This window comes from Neoarius graeffei, chromosome 24, assembly GCF_027579695.1.
Source record: "Neoarius graeffei isolate fNeoGra1 chromosome 24, fNeoGra1.pri, whole genome shotgun sequence".
NCBI lineage: Eukaryota > Metazoa > Chordata > Actinopteri > Siluriformes > Ariidae > Neoarius > Neoarius graeffei.
Genome location: NC_083592.1, coordinates 39726267 through 39745310, shown reverse-complemented (window position 1 = coordinate 39745310; position 19044 = coordinate 39726267). Strand labels below are relative to the sequence as shown.

The following is a 19044-nucleotide window of genomic DNA, read 5'->3' as shown; positions in this document are numbered from 1 at the left end:
TATGTTATAGCCGACCTTATAACATTGCTATTTCAGATCCAGAATCATAGAAATATATGTGCTCAACCCACTACAGTGCGAAATCATTCCGTTATAACTTTCCCCAGTTCGCCTAATGTGTGCGTGAGTTTTTCCCCCTCGTGACAGCGCGATGCAGCCCAGCCTCAGTGGATTGGGAGCTATGTGCTTGTCAATCTCAAAATGCAAGACGATTATTGGACAAATACTGCGAAAATGCCCGCCCACAGAGTCTCACGGACTCCCAGCCTCAATGGACTTCAACGGCATTTGGGAGCGATGCGCTTTTCAATCTCAAAATGCAAGATGGTTATTGGACAAATACTGCGAAAATGCCCGCCCACGGACTCCGAGCCTCACATGGGAGGGCCATGGCAAAGCTTTCCACGAGGAGACTGGTGATTGGTGAAAGCGGCCGGATATTTTCTTTGATTGACAGCTCGTTTCAAATATAGACAGGCAGCGGACAGTGTTGCCAGATTGGTCGATTTCCCTCCCAATTGGGCGGTTTTAAGTGCATTTTGGCGTGTTTTGAACATATTTTGGGCTGGATTACGTCAGCAGTATCTGGCAACATCAGTTCAGTCCCATGCGGAATCGCAAGTGCTGTGGTGTATTGTAAGAGATCGGCTTACATTTCGATTTCATTCATTACAGACGGTTTCTACCAGCTTTTTTAGTTTGTATATATTTTCATTGTAAATAAAGTGTAAATATAGTGTTGTCAAGTTTGCTATCTTAGTTCCAGAAATGTCGTTTATTTGAGTGACTGAACTTGAACTTGAGGGGGCTAGTCAGCTAGCAAGAAAGCTGCGCACGGATGCCAAGCATTGCTGATTTAATTTTGGCGAAGCCATTTGCCAGTCTTCCTTTCGAGGAAAAAATTAAAATTAAAGAGCAGGGTAGACCAATGCCTCAAATTGACTTGGTGAAAAAGGTAGGGAATAATACTCGTTCCTTTCAGCTCTCCTGGTATGAGAAAGTGAATTGGCTAACAGCAAGTGACCCACATCAACAACAGTAAATAGGCTACTTTAGTAATATGTCATGGATGGACCAAAAATATAGAATCTATTTAAAATGTTTATGCTGAGTATATTATATTGGAATATATGTTTTTCTGGATATGAATTAAACACCACTACAACTTGGAAAACATTTTTAAACAAAAACACAGCTGAGGTCAATTTTTAAACAACATGCCACAATTTTAAAATATAAAATGTTAAAATATAACCCCCCCCAACACCACTATCATGTATATTGGACAGTAGGCTAATGGGCCAAAAGAACCTGTTATTTCACAGTTTGTGACGCTGCCAACAATCAGCCAGATCAGAGGCAAGAGTATGGGCAAAATTGATGTTTTTTCTTTTAAAATCTGGAAATATTGTAACTGACCAGCCTCCCCTGTTTGAAAGACTACCAGCCACCACTGCTTCCGAGTGTTCCCGAATGTCAATGAGAACAAACGAAGCCGACGAAAACATTGCTAAACAAGCAAACCAAATCAGAACGTATTCTGCTGGTCATTTTACTTAAATATATTTTTAATGGATATACAAGAGATTTAAAAAAAAAACACTTTCGCTAGAAAATAGCGGAATTCCGCTAAATAGCGGACGTCTGGGATCCCTGATATTTGGAAGGAGTCTCCAGTGTCAGTGTTCTGTAACAGTAAGAGATAAAGCTGTAGCTATGTTTTATGACACAGAAAAGGGCAGCCCTTTACAGTTTCTCAGTAGCATGACAAGGTGTTTTTTTTTATATTAACTTCAAGATAAATCATATTTTTTTCCCCTGCTGATTATTTTCCTGTAATAGTCATATTGAGCTGGCCGAGTGGTTAGTGTGTCCGCCTCTTGATCAGGAGCTCATGAGTTCTACTCACAGTCAGGTCATACCAGGGCCCATCATAAAAATGGTACTTACTGCTGTCTGGCAAGGCACACTGCAATACAGATGTGAGTGGGGAGTCAAACTCTTGTGGTTACCAGACCGGCCCCCCACTGTAACCCTAGCTGTATAATCCTTGGGTTTCACGTGACATCACATCTGCCTCATTAGTTATTCAAAACTTTAGCTGGTGGTCTCCCAAAGCTCAGTTGACAAAGCATTTGTACAGAGAAGGTGCATTGCTCACATGAAAATTGTGTTGTTTTAGGTTGTTCAAATCGATCAAATTGTGAAACTGATAAAAGTTTCTTCAGGGTTCCCTGTGAACTAATAAAAAAGGGTGAACAAACACAGGATTTCACAAAAAGATGTTGAGAAAGGTGGCTTTTGAACCTCTCACTGAAATCAAAGCGAGCCGAGTTGAAGCATGCTCGAGTTTGCAGTGATCACTTGGTGAAAGGTTTATATCCCTCTCAGCTATGTCCTTAGTGTTTTACAAGTACTTTTCTTGCTATGTGTCATTATTTTACGGTACTTTTTTTAGTCACGAAGTGCTAAAGTCCCCAGCTGTTTCGTTTACTCCTCACTCAATGGCCGTCATACTGAAAACAATGTCTCGCTTTCTTTAACAAGGTGTCCTAACGGTCTTTTCAACGAGTCTTTCAGCAAGTGCATGCAATAAAAACAGCCACGAATAGTAAAGTCCATATGTATGAAGGTCACGACAAAATTCTTCCCCAGCCATACAGTTACAATGCGCCGTGATCACGTCTCTGTCTTGTTTAAAGGAGATACACAGAACCTTTATTTTTAAATAAATTTCTGAGTGGATAGTATCTCCATCCTTGACTCTTGTTGTATGTTGCATAAATGGGAATAAAAAATATATTTTTGAGAGTTAAAATCAACTGCAAAGTTGGCATTCGAGCTGCTCCGCTGAGCCAGCCAGCCCTGAGTGCGTGACGTCACAGCGGTAACTGGTTTTAAGGCCGAGGCCTTTGACAGCTATAGACCATCTAATCTCATTATCTCTAGCCGCTTTATCCTGTTCTACAGGGTCGGAGGCAAACTGGAGTCTATCCCAGCTGACACACTCACATTCACACCTACGGTCAATTTAGAGTCACCAGTTAACCTAACCTGCATGTCTTTGGACTGTGGGGGAAACCGGAGCACCCGAAGGAAACCCATGCGGACACGGGGACAACATGCAAACTCCGCACAGAAAGGCCCTCGCCGGCCACGGGGCTCGAACCCGGACCTTCTTGCTGTGAGGTGACAGTGCTTTTTATTTATTTATTTATCTATTGTAGCGCGTATCGAGTGTGGGTGGAGCACAGAGGATGGCAGGACAACGTTTCGAGGCAGACAAGGCGATTTATTTTTACAACTTTTCAGTAATCTCATTCATTCATTCACACGCACACACTTGTCTGGTCCCGGGTTGCGCTCCCTCTCCTCTCTCTCTGCCTCCTTAAATAGGGAGCGGTTACTGGGAAAACACACACACAAACACAGGTTAATTATCCTCAGGTGTCGTGATTCTGCCACTCACCTTCCCCGGCTCCACCCTCCTGTCACAGACCGGCGCTTGACCACGCCCCCGCTGCCACATACCCCCACCGCCCGACTCAGGCTGGGCGCTCGTCCGGCCCGCAGCCGACTCCCCCCCCTTGACGGGAGAGGAAGTCCGCCACGACCATCTGCGCCCCCGGCCTGTGGACCACCTTGAAGTTGAAGGGTTGGAGTGCCAGATACCAACGGGTGATCCGCGCGTTGGCATCCTTCATGCGGTGGAGCCACTGGAGGGGCGCGTGGTCCGAACAGAGAGTGAAAGAGCGCCCCAGCAGGTAGTAACGGAGGGCGAGGACCGCCCACTTAATCGCCAGGCACTCTTTTTCAATTGTGCTGTAGCGCCCCTCATGCACCGACAGCTTCCGGCTGATGTACAGGACCGGGCGGTCCTCCCCCTCCACCTGCTGGGACAAAACGGCCCCCAGCCCTCTGTCCGATGCATCGGTCTGCAACACAAAAGGGAGAGAGAAGTCAGGGAAGTGTAAAAGTGGCCCCCCACACAGTGCAGCCTTTACCTCAGAGAAAGCCCGCTGGCACTGCTCCGTCCACTGGACCGGATCTGGCGCCCCCTTTTTAGTGAGGTCAGTCAGCGGGCTGGTGACGTCCGAATAATTAGGTATAAACCTACGATAGTAGCCAGCCAGCCCCAGGAACTGCCTCACCCCCTTTTTGGTCTTGGGCCTCGGGCAGGCCGCAATCGCTGCTGTCTTATTAATTTGGGGACGCACCTGCCCGTTGCCCAAGTGGAAGCCCACATACCGTACTTCCACCCGCCCAATCGCACACTTCTTCGGGTTGGCAGTGAGTCCCGCCCGCCTCAGCGACCTAAGGACGGCCCTCAGGTGTTGTAGGTGCCGCTGCCAATCATTACTATAAATGATGATATCATCTAGGTAAGCAGCGGCATAGGTGGTGTGGGGCCGGAGGACCCGGTCCATCAGCCGCTGAAACGTAGCGGGCGCCCCAAACAGCCCAAAAGGAAGTGTGACGAACTGGTGTAAGCCGAACGGTGTGGAAAAGGCCGTTTTTTCCCGGGATAATGGAGTCAAGGGGATCTGCCAATATCCCTTCGTCAAATCCAGTGTCGAGTAAAAGCGAGCCGTGCCTAGTCGATCGAGCAGCTCATCAATACGAGGCATTGGGTACGCATCAAATTTAGACACCGCATTGACTTTTCTATAGTCCACACAGAACCAGACCGAGCCGTCGGCCTTGGGAACCAAGACCACCGGGCTGCTCCAGTCACTGTGGGACTCCTCGACGATGCCCATTTCGAGCATGGCCTGAAGTTCTTCCCGAACCACCTTTTTTTTGTGTTCGGGTAATCTATAAGGACGGCTCCGCACTACCACCCCCGGGGGCGTCTCTATGTGGTGTTCTATGAGGTTAGTGCGACTGGGCAGGGGCGAGAACACATCCGAAAACTCGGCCTGCAACTGGGCGACCTCCATGAGTTGGGTCGGGGAGAGGTGGTCTCCACAGGGGACCGGAGAGGTACGTGATGCCAATGACCCTTTTTGGACCTCCGGCCCCAGCTCCGCCTTCTCCGGAACTACCGACACCAACACCATGGGGACCTCCTCGTTCCAGAGTTTCAGCAGATTGAGGTGGTAGATCTGTAGCGCCCCCTCCCTGTCCGTTTGCCTAACCTCATAGTCGACGTCCCCGACTCGCCGTGTGACCTCAAAGGGTCCTTGCCACTTGGCGATTAATTTGGAGCTCGACGTGGGCAACAGGACGAGTACCTTATCTCCCGGAGTGAACTCTCTAAGGCGCGTGCCCTTGTTGTACAGGCGGGCTTGCCGTTCCTGGGCCTGCCGCAAATTCTCCTGAGTTAGGTGGGTGAGCGTGTGGAGTTTTGCGCGCAGATCCATAACGTACTGAATTTCGTTTTTGCTCGGTGAAGGTCCCTCCTCCCAATTTTCCCGCAGTACATCTAAGATGCCGCGCGGCTTATGCCCATATAATAATTCAAACGGGGAGAACCCCGTGGAGGCTTGGGGGACCTCTCGCACTGCAAACAACAAGGGTTCGAGCCACTTATCCCAGTTACGTGCGTCCTCACTTACGAATTTTTTGATAATATTCTTGAGGGTGCGGTTGAACCGTTCAACTAAACCGTCCGTCTGTGGGTGATAAACGCTGGTGCGGATCGGCTTAATACCCAGTAGCCCATACAGTTCGCTCAGTGTTCGTGACATAAACGAGGTGCCTTGGTCAGTCAGAATCTCTTTCGGGATTCCAACCCGGGAGATGACGTGGAAGAGGGCCTCCGCAATACTGCGTGCTGAGATATTGCGAAGAGGCACCGCTTCCGGGTATCGCGTTGCATAGTCCACCAGAACCAATATAAAGCGGTACCCTCGTGTTGACCGATCTAATGGCCCGACGAGATCCATCCCAATTCTTTCGAACGGGGTCTCGATTAATGGTAGGGGGCGCAAGGGCGCTTTTGGAATGGCCGCTGGATTTACTAACTGGCATTCGCGGCACGCCGTACACCACTTACGGACGTCGCCGCGAATCCCCAGCCAATAGAATCGGGCCATTATCCGGGCGAGCGTCTTATCCTGCCCGAGGTGTCCAGCCATGGGATTAAAGTGAGCCGCCTGAAATGCCAATTCCCGGCGGCTCTTTGGAATTAGCAATTGGGTGACTCGCTCTTTCGTCTGAGTGTCCTGCGTCACTCGGTATAACCTATCCTTCAAAATGGAAAAATAGGGGAAGGACGGGGTGGCGCCCGGCGGGAGCGTCTGACCATCGATTACTCTCACTTGGTCAAACGCGTGTCGCAGAGTCTCATCTCGCGATTGTTCCAGTGGGAAATCCGCGAGGGATTCCCCAATAGAAAGAGGAGGGGCCGGTGGCTCCTCACTCTGTCGCGGAGATGACGTAGACGGCTCTGCGACCGCAGCTCCAGCCAAAGCGACACCGGGACCCTCCCCTGTTAACCGGCAGGACCCACTCTTTATTAGGCGTGCCATTAAACCCCGAAATCCCGGCCAATCAGTCCCCAAAATCAAAGAGTGGGTAAGGCGAGGATTAACCGCCGCCTTCACTACCGATTTCTCCCCTCTGAAATGTATGTGAACCGACACCAACGGGTAGCTGTGAATATCCCCGTGCACACACAACACCTTCACCCCTTGTGCTCCCCCCAATGCCTCGCCTTGCACCAGGCTTTGGCGGATTGAGGTCTGATTGCAACCTGAATCCACCAACGCCTGATATGTAGCCCCTTGTACACTTACCGGTATGCGATACGCTCCGGCCCGATCGAGGGCAGCCTCTGGTGCGTCGGGGATCTGCATCACCGCCCCCACTTCCATCGCTACACACTGTTGCTGCAGGTGGCCCGGTTCCCCGCGGCGCCAGCAAACCGGCCCGGGCCTTCCCTCTGCAGCTGTGTTCTGGGGCTCACTCACCTGAGGGGGGGGGAGAGACAGACACAGAAGGGAGAAATGGGAGGGCACCACGGGTGCGGCGGGCCGGCTGGGGTGGAGCCGGCCCCCGCCTCCGCGGTGGGGGAATGGGGCGAGGACGGGACACGGGAGGAGGGGGGGGAGAAAGAGAGAGAGGAGAGGAGAAAGAAGATGCTGTCGTCCGCTGTCCTGCTGCCGGAACAGCCGCCAGATGATCCTCCGCCAGTCCCACGGCCTGATCCAGCGACGCCGGGCGGTGGCACTGGACCCACTCCGTGGTTCCAGCTGGTAAGCGGGCAATGAACTGTTCCAGCGCCACCTGGTCGATGATTCCCTCGGCGTTGCGATCTTCGGCCCTCCGCCACCGCCAGCAGGCGTCCCGGAGCTGCTGGCCGAACGCGAACGGGCTGCCGACTTCCTCCATCCGCAGCGCGCGGAAGCGCTGGCGCTGCTGCTCCGGCGTGCGCCCCACGCGCTGGAGGACAGCCCGGCGAAGGTCGGCGTAGGCCAGCCTGCGGTCGGTGGGGAGCTGTAGTGCGGCCAGCTGCGCCTCTCCCGTCAGGAGGGGGAGGAGGCGCGCCGCGCGCTGCTCCATCGGCCACCCCGAGGCTTCGGCGACCTGCTCGAACAATGTGATGAAAGCCTCGGGGTCGTCCTGCGGGCCCATCTTGGTCACGGTGAGGGGAGACGGGCCCGTGGCCGGGGCGCTGGTGGACCCCGCCGACGCGAGGAGATGCCGGAACGCCTCTCGATCTTCCTGCTGGGCCAGCACCAGGGCTTCAAAGCGGCGCTCCTGCTCCTTTCGGAGCGTGACGAGTGCCTGGTGCTGGCTCTGCTGAGCCGTGGCGAGGGCGTGGACCAAGTCCGCGAACGGGGAGGATTCCATGGGGCTGCTGTGTTGGTGCTCCACCTTGTCCCGGGTTTTGGCACCACTGTAGCGCGTATCGAGTGTGGGTGGAGCACAGAGGACGGCAGGACAACGTTTCGAGGCAGACAAGGCGATTTATTTTTACAACTTTTCAGTAATCTCATTCATTCATTCACACGCACACACTTGTCTGGTCCCGGGTTGCGCTCCCTCTCCTCTCTCTCTGCCTCCTTAAATAGGGAGCGGTTACTGGGAAAACACACACACAAACACAGGTTAATTATCCTCAGGTGTCGTGATTCTGCCACTCACCTTCCCCGGCTCCACCCTCCTGTCACAGACCGGCGCTTGACCACGCCCCCGCTGCCACATCTATTTATTTATTTATTTATATAAAATAAATAAATAAAATGAATAAATAAAAAAGGTGACAGTGCTAACCACTACACCACTGTGCCACCCCTAGCTATAGACCAAAGTCATATAAATAAAAATTTATGGTGAAAGTGAGAAATACCGTTACTGACTTGCTCAACTAAGACTGATTTGACTTCACTGATTGTGGGTTGATTCTCATTAAAACAGGATAGGTGTTATAACTTATGCAACATACATGTACATGCATGCATTTTCACTGATAAAATGTAAAAGGATAATTAAATAATCAGATGAACTGGGACAATCACATTCCGAAGCAAATTAAATAATCTTCTACTGGTAACTTAAATACACAATACAAGTTACATGTATTAATCTAAATGCACATAAACAAATGAGAGTTGCTTCTTACTCATCTGTGTTCTCGCTTCTTGAAAGCAGATCTTGCGGCTGATTGTTTCAAAACAATCTGACTTTCAGTTGTTCGTTCAGTTCTCCATTCATTTGATTCTTCCACGCAAGGGTGAGATATTGCTGCTGAGGCAAGCGTATCCAGTGGAAAAATTAGACGGCTTGTCCACTCATTCTCCATTTTCTCCATGCTGAGTATTCCGCCATTACTGCTCGGCTCAGGCAATTACTAAAATCCAGGACAGGATGTCACCGGTTTTAGCAACAACCGCGGGGAGGTCACTGCCCGATAGATAATATGTTCCATTCCGTTCCAACAACCCTCAACTTACTTTCCTTTTTAAAATAAATAAATAAATAAACACTTTCCTTTTCTTGTAGTTTTATTTAATTGTTGGTACTGCACCCTCTTTCAGTACGGGCTTATAGCCAACGCTCCTCAACAGATCAGAGGTCTCATACGAGTCCTCAGTAAAATGTGCAGAGCAGAGGAGAGACCACTTCGTAGGCACCCAATGTACCCTTGAACTTCTCACAAAGCGCGTCCAAATCTTTGCAGTTTGAACATTCTTGGGCCATGAATGCAACATAAATCCACCTTCTGTCGTGCTACTGCACCTGCTAGCAACACATCTACGTGGCATGGCGATAAATTAGCTCAAAATGGGGAATCGGAGTTGCAGTCAGCTCTGTGTTTTAGTATAGTGGAAATGGCGATGAGACCGATAGACTTCCTGCGGTGACGACACGGATGTCAAGGTCATTCACTCAGACCGCTACCTATATGAATAATTTTAATCATAAAAATTACTATATTAGATTTATTGTTAATGCTTAAAACTATTCCTGTGCCATTCTTGAGGTCTCAGGGCATTTATAACAACAAGTGAGGCCATGGTTCTGCATATATGCTTTAACTAAGATCCAGGTCTTTAAAGGGGTTTCTGATGATCTTTGTGAATGATTTACCTGAGAGATAAGAGCCAACACAAGTGAGAATCAAGCGAACTGTTGTTTGTTTACACTTCAACTTGCAGCGCTTCATTGTAAAGATGTGAATGAAAAGCTTAAAAAAAAATACTTACACGGGCAAAAACAATACAAGATTAATTCGCCAGTGACTTGATAGGTCCTTTACCCAGCCACATACAAAAAAGTTGTAAGCTTCCATACTCTTCCACACTTTCATCTGTTTTGCGGTGTAGAAGGATGTCTGCAACACCAGATAGTTCGAGATGTCGGGGAACTCGACTGAAGGGTAGTTTTCGAGATTGTATGACAAATCCTTCTTTCCCAGACTGTAGGGGTCGATTCCATTGCACATAGCGATCTTCTGAATATATCTAAAGCGAGCAGTGGCTTCTAGATTACGAGCGTACTCTGATAAGTTATCACTAGCTGCTTGCACTACGGCAGCTGTTTAGACCACCAGCTATTTCACTTCCGGTAAAACCACAAAGAAAAGTCATGTGACTGGAACCCAGCAATAGTGTAATTTGCCATGAAACAAGATCTTTGTGGCCGTTTTGGTTTGCTAGACCACCAGCTGTTTTACTGGAAGTGAAATCGCTAAGAAAAGTCATGTGACTGAAATCCAAGAATAGACAAGAGATCGAGGGCTCTGGAAGCGGAGCTTGGCACTGCCCAATGCGCTTTAAGGGCCTGGTTAGTACTGGGATGTGAATTAGTACAGCCCTGGTTAGTACAGGGCTGGGAAGACCAGGCCCTGTCATGGGAGGGACTTAGACTTTGAATAGTCATGTTGTATTCCTGTTTCTTTTTTTTTTTTATTTGCTAACAAATACAAACAAATACAAAGTAAGAAGGACAGAATGAAACAAATCAATACATACACATGACATACAACAAAAGCACTGACGTAACATTAACAACAATTTCAAAGGCTGGACAATACTACTAATATGTTAACAAAGAGATGTAACAGAACACATGGAGACAAATTCGACAAAGATAAACAAGAGCTATATTGCTGTATAGGGGAGGCTGGGTGGGGTTGGTTAGGGGTAATGAATGTGCATGTGAGATGGAGGAGGGTAGGTGGGGGGGGATTTGGAGGGGTTTTGGGCCTTGAGTTATGGGTGGAGGGACAGTGTGTATATGTTGGGGGGGAGCGGAGTTTGTGATAGTGAGCACGTGTGTGTGTGTGAGTGTATATAAGCAGTGCTGGTCTAGTGTCGGGCCAGGGAGAAGGAAGCTGGATCATAATGAAGGAGAGTGGTTGGGGGGGGGAGTATTATTTTATTTGCTAATCATTTGTGTTAGTACATTTTTTATAGATAGTAATTCTAAAAATAATAGTTAATAGTTAATTACGATGACTACCTGAGCACCTGTTCATGGCTATGGTGCCAGCCGCCCCTGCCCAAGCTAAATCATGATGGGACGACAGAGGGGAGGGGGAGGTACTGCATGAGGCAGGGCTCCGGGCCCGGACGCCCCACACAGCGACACCAGCCCCCCATAACCTCCGCACAACATGCCTTACCTATCCTATATTTGACTGTATATGACAAGAATGTGTGCCTTCTCTAAAGTGTACTGCATTAAAAGAAGAGGGCGTGCAGGGTGAAAACCTGCCCAGATCTCCACCTACACGCCCCCCACACCCTATGTAATCAAAGATATAAGCCTCCTCTAAGATGTATTTGCATTAAAAGAAGCGAGGAGTGCAGCGAAGCACCTGCAGAGGTTTCCCACATGCACTCCTCTCCTGCCCTAGTCTATCATGTTGTTCTTATTGAAGGTGGACAAATGGTGTGTGCTTCCTAATGTGTAGAGCATTTAAAAGAGGATAAGGCGCGCTGTGCAATACCAAGAATAAGCAGGTATCAGAGTGCATGCATGGGGTGGGCGGGGCGCCGAGAGAACCTCGGGACCCTGACCCGGAGGGGAACCCTGACCCATCAACCCTCCCAATGGCACCAACCAACGCCAGTCCCACCTGACAGCCAGACAGGATGGGGCCGACCATGCCATCCCAGAAGCCCAGGTATAACAAGAGTAGATGAAGTGGGGGAGGGAAGATGGTAGCAGAGGGAGGGAGGGAGTGGTGGGAAGAGTAGGGAGTGGTGGGAAAAATTAATAAATGAAGTACATAAACAGAGATAAGAGATTCCAGCTTCCATCCTCCCTTCCCTAATATGTATGGCTAAGTATTAATGATTATGGAAGGATATTTGAGTGTGGCGTTGGGACTGGATCTCAGGCACAGAGGGCCAGGTCAAGTCTGTAAAAAGGTGAGGTAAGATGACCAAGGGGAGTGTGTATTCTGAGTGTGGAGTAAGTTGGGAGAGGTATGATTGTCCAATGATATATAATCTGCTAGCAGGTTTTTCCAATGGGTAATGTGGATTGAGTTCTTTGAGTTCCAGTTCATGAGGATTGTTTTCTTGGCGATAGTTAGTGCTACTAGAAGAAATTTATTGTCTGTGGTGTTAAGGTTGGTTGAGGATGTATCTCCTAGTATGCAGAGGGAAGGAGTTCTTAGTTAAAGGAGTTGCTGGGATGTGATGGCCAAGGATAGAGGTGAGTAAATCTGTGACTTTTATCCAGAACCTATGGATCAGGGTGCAATGCCAGACAGCATGGATGTATGTGTCCGGGGTGTTTAGCATGCAGTGGGAACACGTGTCGGAGCCAAAACCCATTCTTGCCAGTTTCTGTGCAGTGTAGTGAAATCTGTGGAGTACCTTGTACTGTATTAGCTGAAGATTGGCATTTTTAGTCATTAGATAGATGTTTTTGCAGATTTGGGTCCAGAAGCCGGCATCAGGAGTAATGGACAGGTCTGATTCCCAATTGTGGTATGGAAGGCTTAAAGTTTTTTCGGATTGTGATATAATTTTGTATATTTTGGAAAGGATTTTTTGAGGGGAGGGTATGTTAATCAGTTCCAAGATTTGTGGGGGGATGTCTAAATTAGGTATCTGAATATTCCATTTTGCTTGAATAGTTGATTTAATTTGAAGATACTGTAAGAAGTGTTTACCCTCAATGCCATGCTTCTGGACCAAATAGGGAAAAGAGACCAGTCTATTGTCTTGGATGATATGATGAAGATGAGTGATACCCTTGCCTATCCATGTGAGAAAGTTGAGTGGTTTTTTATTGATGGTGAAATCAGGATTATTCCAGATAGGGGTGTGATTTGATAGTGTCAGAGGTGAATTAGTGAGGTCATAAAACTTCCACCAGGCTGTCAGACTTGATGCCATGGTTGGAGCTTTGAAAGATGGATGCTTTTTGACTGACTGGCTGCAGAAAGGTAAGTCTGAGATCTGAATATCCTTGCAAATGGTTTGTTCTAGGTCTAACCAGGTGAATTCAAGTGAGGTGGGATGTATCCATTTGTAAATGTACTGAAGCTGGTTGGCCAGTGCATAATGGTAGAAGTGTGACGCCTCTAGACCACCTAGTATTTTAGGATTTTGTAGTGTGGTCAGTTTGATTCTTGGTGTCTTGTTTTTCCAGTAGAATTTAATGATTGTAGAGTCTAGTGATTTAAACCAGGATTGGGTAGGCTGAATAGGAATCATTGAAAGTAAATAGTTAACTTTGGGCAAAACTGTCATTTTGATAACTGATATCCTGCCCATGATGGATAGTGGAAGGTTCATCCAGCGCTGGAGGTCATCAGTTATTGAATTGAGTAGGGGGGTGAAATTTAGACCAAACAAGTCTGACAGCTTGGGGGAAACCCTTATCCCCAGGTATGTGATATAATTGGTGCATAGGGGAATAGGTGATGAGTGGGCCGACACATCCCAGCTGTTGGAATGTAATGGGAGGATTGCAGATTTGTTCCAGTTGATAGAATATTCAGAAATGTTGGAGAATGTGTTGATCAGTTCAATAGTTTCGTGTACAGATGTTGGGGGATTTTGTAAGAAAAGTAAGATATCATCAGCATAGAGACTAATTTTGTGATGTAAATTTGGAGTTTGAACTCCCTTGATGAGGGAGTTCTGTCGGATGGCGGCGGCTAAAGGTTCAATGAAGATGGTAAATAGTGAAGGAGAGAGTGGGCATCCTTGTCTAGTCCCCCGGTGCAAAGTCAAACTACGTGATGTTAGTCCATTGGTGATTACTGTGGCTGAAGGTGATGTGTATAGAATTTTGATCCAATTAATGAAGGATTCCCCAAAACCAAACCTCCCTAATGTGGAGAACAGGAAATTCCAGTTGACCCTGTCAAATGCTTTTTCTGCATCTAGAGTTGCTATGATGGTATTTTCTTGTATGGTTGAGGATTAGTGTATAATATTAAATAATCTGCGAGCATTGGAGGTTGAGATTCTACCCTTGATAAACCCAGTTTGGTCCGGATGGATAATGGATGAGGTGACCTCTTCTAACCTACGTGCTAAAGCTTTGGCGATTATTTTATTGTCAATGTTGAGAAGAGAAATTGGTCGATAGCTAGATGGAATTGTTGGGTCCTTATTGGGCTTGAGGAGGAGTGAAATTGTTGCTGAGGTAGTGCTAGCTGGTAGTTTTGAATTTTCTTTTGATTCATTGATCATCCTGATGAATAGTGGAGCCAAAATGGACCAGAATTGTTTGTAGAACTCAGCAGGGAATCCATCTGGTCCTGGTGCTTTATTGTTAGGCATGCGTTTCAGAGCTGAAAACAGTTCCTCTTGAGTAATAGGTGATTCCAGTTTATTTATTTGGGTTTCGGTTAGTTGTGGTAAATTGATATTATTGAGGAATGAGTCAATGGATTCCTGGTTGGGGTTTATTTCAGAAGAATATAGTTTGTTGTAGAAATTGTAGAAAACTTGGTTAATTTCTTCAGGTGAGCTGGTTAGCTTCCCTGCTGAGTTCTTTATGGCTGAAATTGTTGCTTTTTCTTTGTTGCGTCTAATTTGATTTGCTAAATATTTACCTGATTTATTGCTGTGATGAAAGGATTCTTGCCTTAATCGATGGATCATAAATTGGATGTGTTTACTAAGTATTTCATCTAGTTTGGATTTGCACTTTCTTAATTCATTTTGTGTTTCTTGAGATGGGTGGGTCGCGTTAATTTCCTCCAGTTGCTTAATTTTATGGTTTAGTTCAGTTTCCTGTTCTTTTTCTGTCCTTTTTTTGTGTACTGAAAATGAGATTATTCTGCCTCTAAGCACTGCCTTTCCTGTCTCCCACAAAAGGGAAGGAGATGATCCAGGGGAATCGTTCATTTCTAGAAAGCATGCCCACTCTCTCCTAATAAAACTGTTAAATTTAGGGTCTTGTAAAAGGGATGTGTTCAGGCGCCATCTGTTACTAGATGACTGTGGAGAGGTTCTATTCCATTTTATTGTTACAGGGGCATGATCACTGATGACTATGGGGTGTATTGTGGATTCAGCGATATTTGACATAATGGAGTTGCTAGTTAGGAAGAAATCAATGCGGGAGTAAGAATGGTGGACTGGTGAGAAAAAAGAGTAGTCAGTGGAGTCTGGGTGCTGAAGCCGCCAACTATCGACAAGACCAAAATCGCTCATGAACTGTTTTATTGTTTTTGTGGATTGCCAGATACGTTTGTTTTGGGAGTGATCAGATTTGTCTATTGTGGGGTCTAAAACTGTGTTGAAGTCACCTGCAAGTATGATAGGACAGTCGGAGAGATTGGAGAGTGAAGAAAAAAACTTCTGAAAGAAAGCAGAATCATCTGTGTTGGGTCCATAAACATTGGCTATTGTAATAGGGGCACTGTTAATTGAGATGTTTATAATGATAAAACGTCCTTCTGTGTCTGCGATAGTGGTATTATGAGTAAATGAGATTTTTTTATTAATCAAAATACAAACTCCCCTCTGTTTTGAGTTGTAATGTGCTGAATATAGGTGACTGAATTGTGCCGATTTGATGCGGGTGTAATCTAAATCTGAGAGGTGAGTTTCTTGTAGGAGGCATATGTCAGCTTGTAGTTTTTCCAAATGGTTTAGGACTTTGACCCTCTTTGCCTGAGACCCAATCCCATGAATGTTCCAAGTCAGCACTGTAAGTGGTGCCATGTTATGGTCTTGAAGATAAAAATGTGAGATGAGAGGTGGAGCTGTGAGTGTGTGAGGGTGTATGTGCAGGCCTTGATACGAGCTAAGGAGGAGAGGTGGAGGGAGAGGGGTAGGGGTGTGTTACAGAAAGTATATGGGTTATAAGGGGGAGGAGGAGGGAGAAAGGTAGAAAATATGAATGAAATGGAAGTCATTTTCTGTTTAGCATTATAGACATAAGAATCACAGTATTGGCTAAGCCTAAATGCATAATGGACATAAATAGACAAGACATACATGTAGCTAACACATATAAACAAATAAAATTAAGCAAAGTGATCAAAAAAGAGATGGAGAAAAAAGAGAAATGTTGTGGAAGGACCTGAAGTGAACAGTTCATGTGAGGAAACCCACCAACATCCCAGAGTTGAAGCTGTTCTGTATGGAGGAATGGGCTAAAATTCCTCCAAGCCGGTGTGCAGGACTGATCAACAGTTACCGCAAACGTTTAGTTGCAGTTATTGCTGCACAACGGGGTCACACCAGGTACTGAAAGCAAAGGTTCACATACTTTTGCCACTCACAGATATGTAATATTGAATCATTTTCCTTAATAAATAAATGATCAAGTATAATATTTTTGTCTCATTTGTTTAACTGGGTTCTCTTTATCTACTTTTAGGACTTGTGTGAAAATCTGATGTTTTAGGTCATACTTATGCAGAAATATAGAAAATTCTAAAGGGTTCACAAACTTTCAAGCACCACTGTAGGCTGAGCAATACAGTCCCATTATCTGCCTGAATCCAGGCTTTATAATAAATAAGCCTAGTTATAGAATCCAAATTACCATATGTTAATGCAAGACAAGGCAAGCAATGTGCAACAACAGCCTTGGTAATATACACAGAGTCCACACAGTTGTTCACATCTGTAGTTCAAAACACAAATATTAACTCTGCTTACGACAAAACATGGTGATAGCAGTGATTATGTTGATAATGACTTTCAGAGATGTGTGGTGACAATTATAAAACGAAAAATTTGCTTGATGATCAATGAGAAACAAAAACAACTATTGAGAAAACCTTTCTCTTTTTGCGGAGGTATCAAGAGAGGAGCCCAGCCATTTTTCTGAAGTTTCTCTCCAACATGTGCAAAAATGAAGTGAATCTGAAATCTCACAAAACTGGGTAAATGCAGTTTAATACTGGAAAAGTCCCTGAATGCTGATGCATTTGTAGTTCTAGTTATTTAAGGTAAATTATGACTAATTATTGCCATTAATTATTTATCTAAAAAACCCTGCTGCAATATTTATTTAATATAATTTTATATGAACACAAAGCAGGCGGCACGGTGATGTAATGGTTAGCGCTGTCGCCTCACAGCAAGAAGGTCCGGGTTCGAGCCCCGTGACTGATGAGGGCCTTTCTGTGCGGAGTTTGCATGTTCTCCCCGTGTCCGCGTGGGTTTCCTCCGGGTGCTCCGGTTTCCCCCACAGTCCAAAGACATGCAGGTTAGGTTAACTGGTGACTCTAAATTGACCGTAGATGTGAATGTGAATGGTTGTCTGTGTCTATGTGTCAGCCCTGTGATGACCTGGCGACTTGTCCAGGGTGTACCTCGCCTGTAGTTAGCTGGGATAGGCTCCAGCTTGCCTGCAACCCTGTAGAACAGGATAAAGCGGCTAGAGATGATGAGATGAGATGAGAAAAGAGCCAAAGAGTTTCCTTTTCATTACTGAGGTAAAGGTTAGGGTTAGGGTTAGGTTGAGGTGCAGGTACAGCGTTAATTAACTGCAACAATAATTATGTCAATGGAAGGTCCTCAGGGATAGTGAAACAAGTGTGTGTGTGGTTTTTTTAGATGTAGTTCAACAAAGCTAATTATAACACTGCTCAGAACAACGTGTTAGACTGTATGCTGGATGACTCTCATTCGATACTAACCTATAGCATACGTTGTTTATTCCTATAGCATAAATTTGTTTGAGGCTGTTGTTATTAATGCCATCCTGCCGCACCATATTCATAACCTGAATCCACTGTAACTCTTTTTATACCTATGGAGTATTTGTGAAACTTGTCCTAATGTGTGATCGTTAGACATAAAACGTTAAACTCAAGGTCAAACTCTCTGTAAATAGCAGGAAACCATACTAATTTCCACAGATGCTTGTTTTAGATGCCTTGTTATCCATGTTGTGTGATATCAGATAAACAAAATGAACATAAAGTGTGCTTGAATTAGTAATATAGTAATTCTACAAAACACATATTCAGACTGAAGAACATAAATATTCTGTTTGGCTTTTAAACCAATTACTCAAACATATTCAGCCTCATGACTTACAGATTTCATGGTGAGAATAATTTACATAAATGTTTATGTAAATGACAATTAATCAGCTGCACATCCCACCTGAGCAGCTGCATGGATTTTAGAACTTTCTTAAAGCTAGACAGCATTTCGATTTCATAAAATTGGTGAAATTTAGTTCCCTCTGAAATTTGGTCATTGTGATATATGTTTATTTCTGTAATATCTCAAAAAAAAAAACCACCAGGCCATTCTGTGGCTGGGAAGTTATTTAATTTGAGGGAATTACCTAGCAAATAATGTACATGAAATCACTCGCTTCATGCAGTCAAGCAGACAGAGGAAGTCTGTGTGCGCATGTGCAGGTTTACCTTCTTCTTCTTCTTTTGGGTTTTACGGCAGCTGACATCCACAGTGTTGCATTACTGCCATCTACAGGTTTACCTTGATGATGCACTGACAGTTACATCATTCTGTCGCGAAATGAACAGCTGATCACACCGAGGTGCTCGCTGAGTGCTGATATTTATTCATTTGGTCCTGCGTTTCCTTTCCTTCACAACATAATGTCTTTTTCTTCTCGCTTTCTGTTACTGTAGTCGGTCTTTCACATTTCATTCACACACTCATGTCCTCCATTTTTCTTTGTTTCAAATTTGTATCCCACAATGCCTTGCGTAAATGAGGAAAGCCCACCACGTGATGCATGACATAGTATCTTGAATTAGGTCATGGTGAAGCAGGAAAAAATAGTGGAGAATTTAGGGCCATGTGGCCCTAAATTTATTAATTCTTCTAATTTAAAAAATAAAATAAAATAAAATTGGAAGTCTGTGATTTGAATCTTTCAGTCCACTCAACAAAAATAACTGGATGTCAGGGAAAATTCTTTTTATGACCTGCACTTGAAAAATCTGAAAGGCAGTCTACCTTTAAATAATTCATTTGTAAGATCATTCAAAAATGTATGCATAGTGCTTGGTCAGTGTGTCTCACGGATGATTTGCGTCATCGCCACTTTGTCAGACACCCAATATAAAAACTTGCAAATGATTCATTTGCTCTATCACTGCTGTACTCTTGATGTATAACTGCTGTAATACAGTGCCATCTGAGTCCAAATTCAAGATGAGCAAAGAAGTCTGGGGGT

General features: G+C 45.6%; 1 protein-coding gene across 1 annotated transcript in view; it reads right to left on the bottom strand.

Moving 5' to 3' along the window:
• Nucleotides 1–19044, bottom strand: part of gc (GC vitamin D binding protein) — a 110141-nt gene that overhangs the window by 4004 nt on the left and 87093 nt on the right.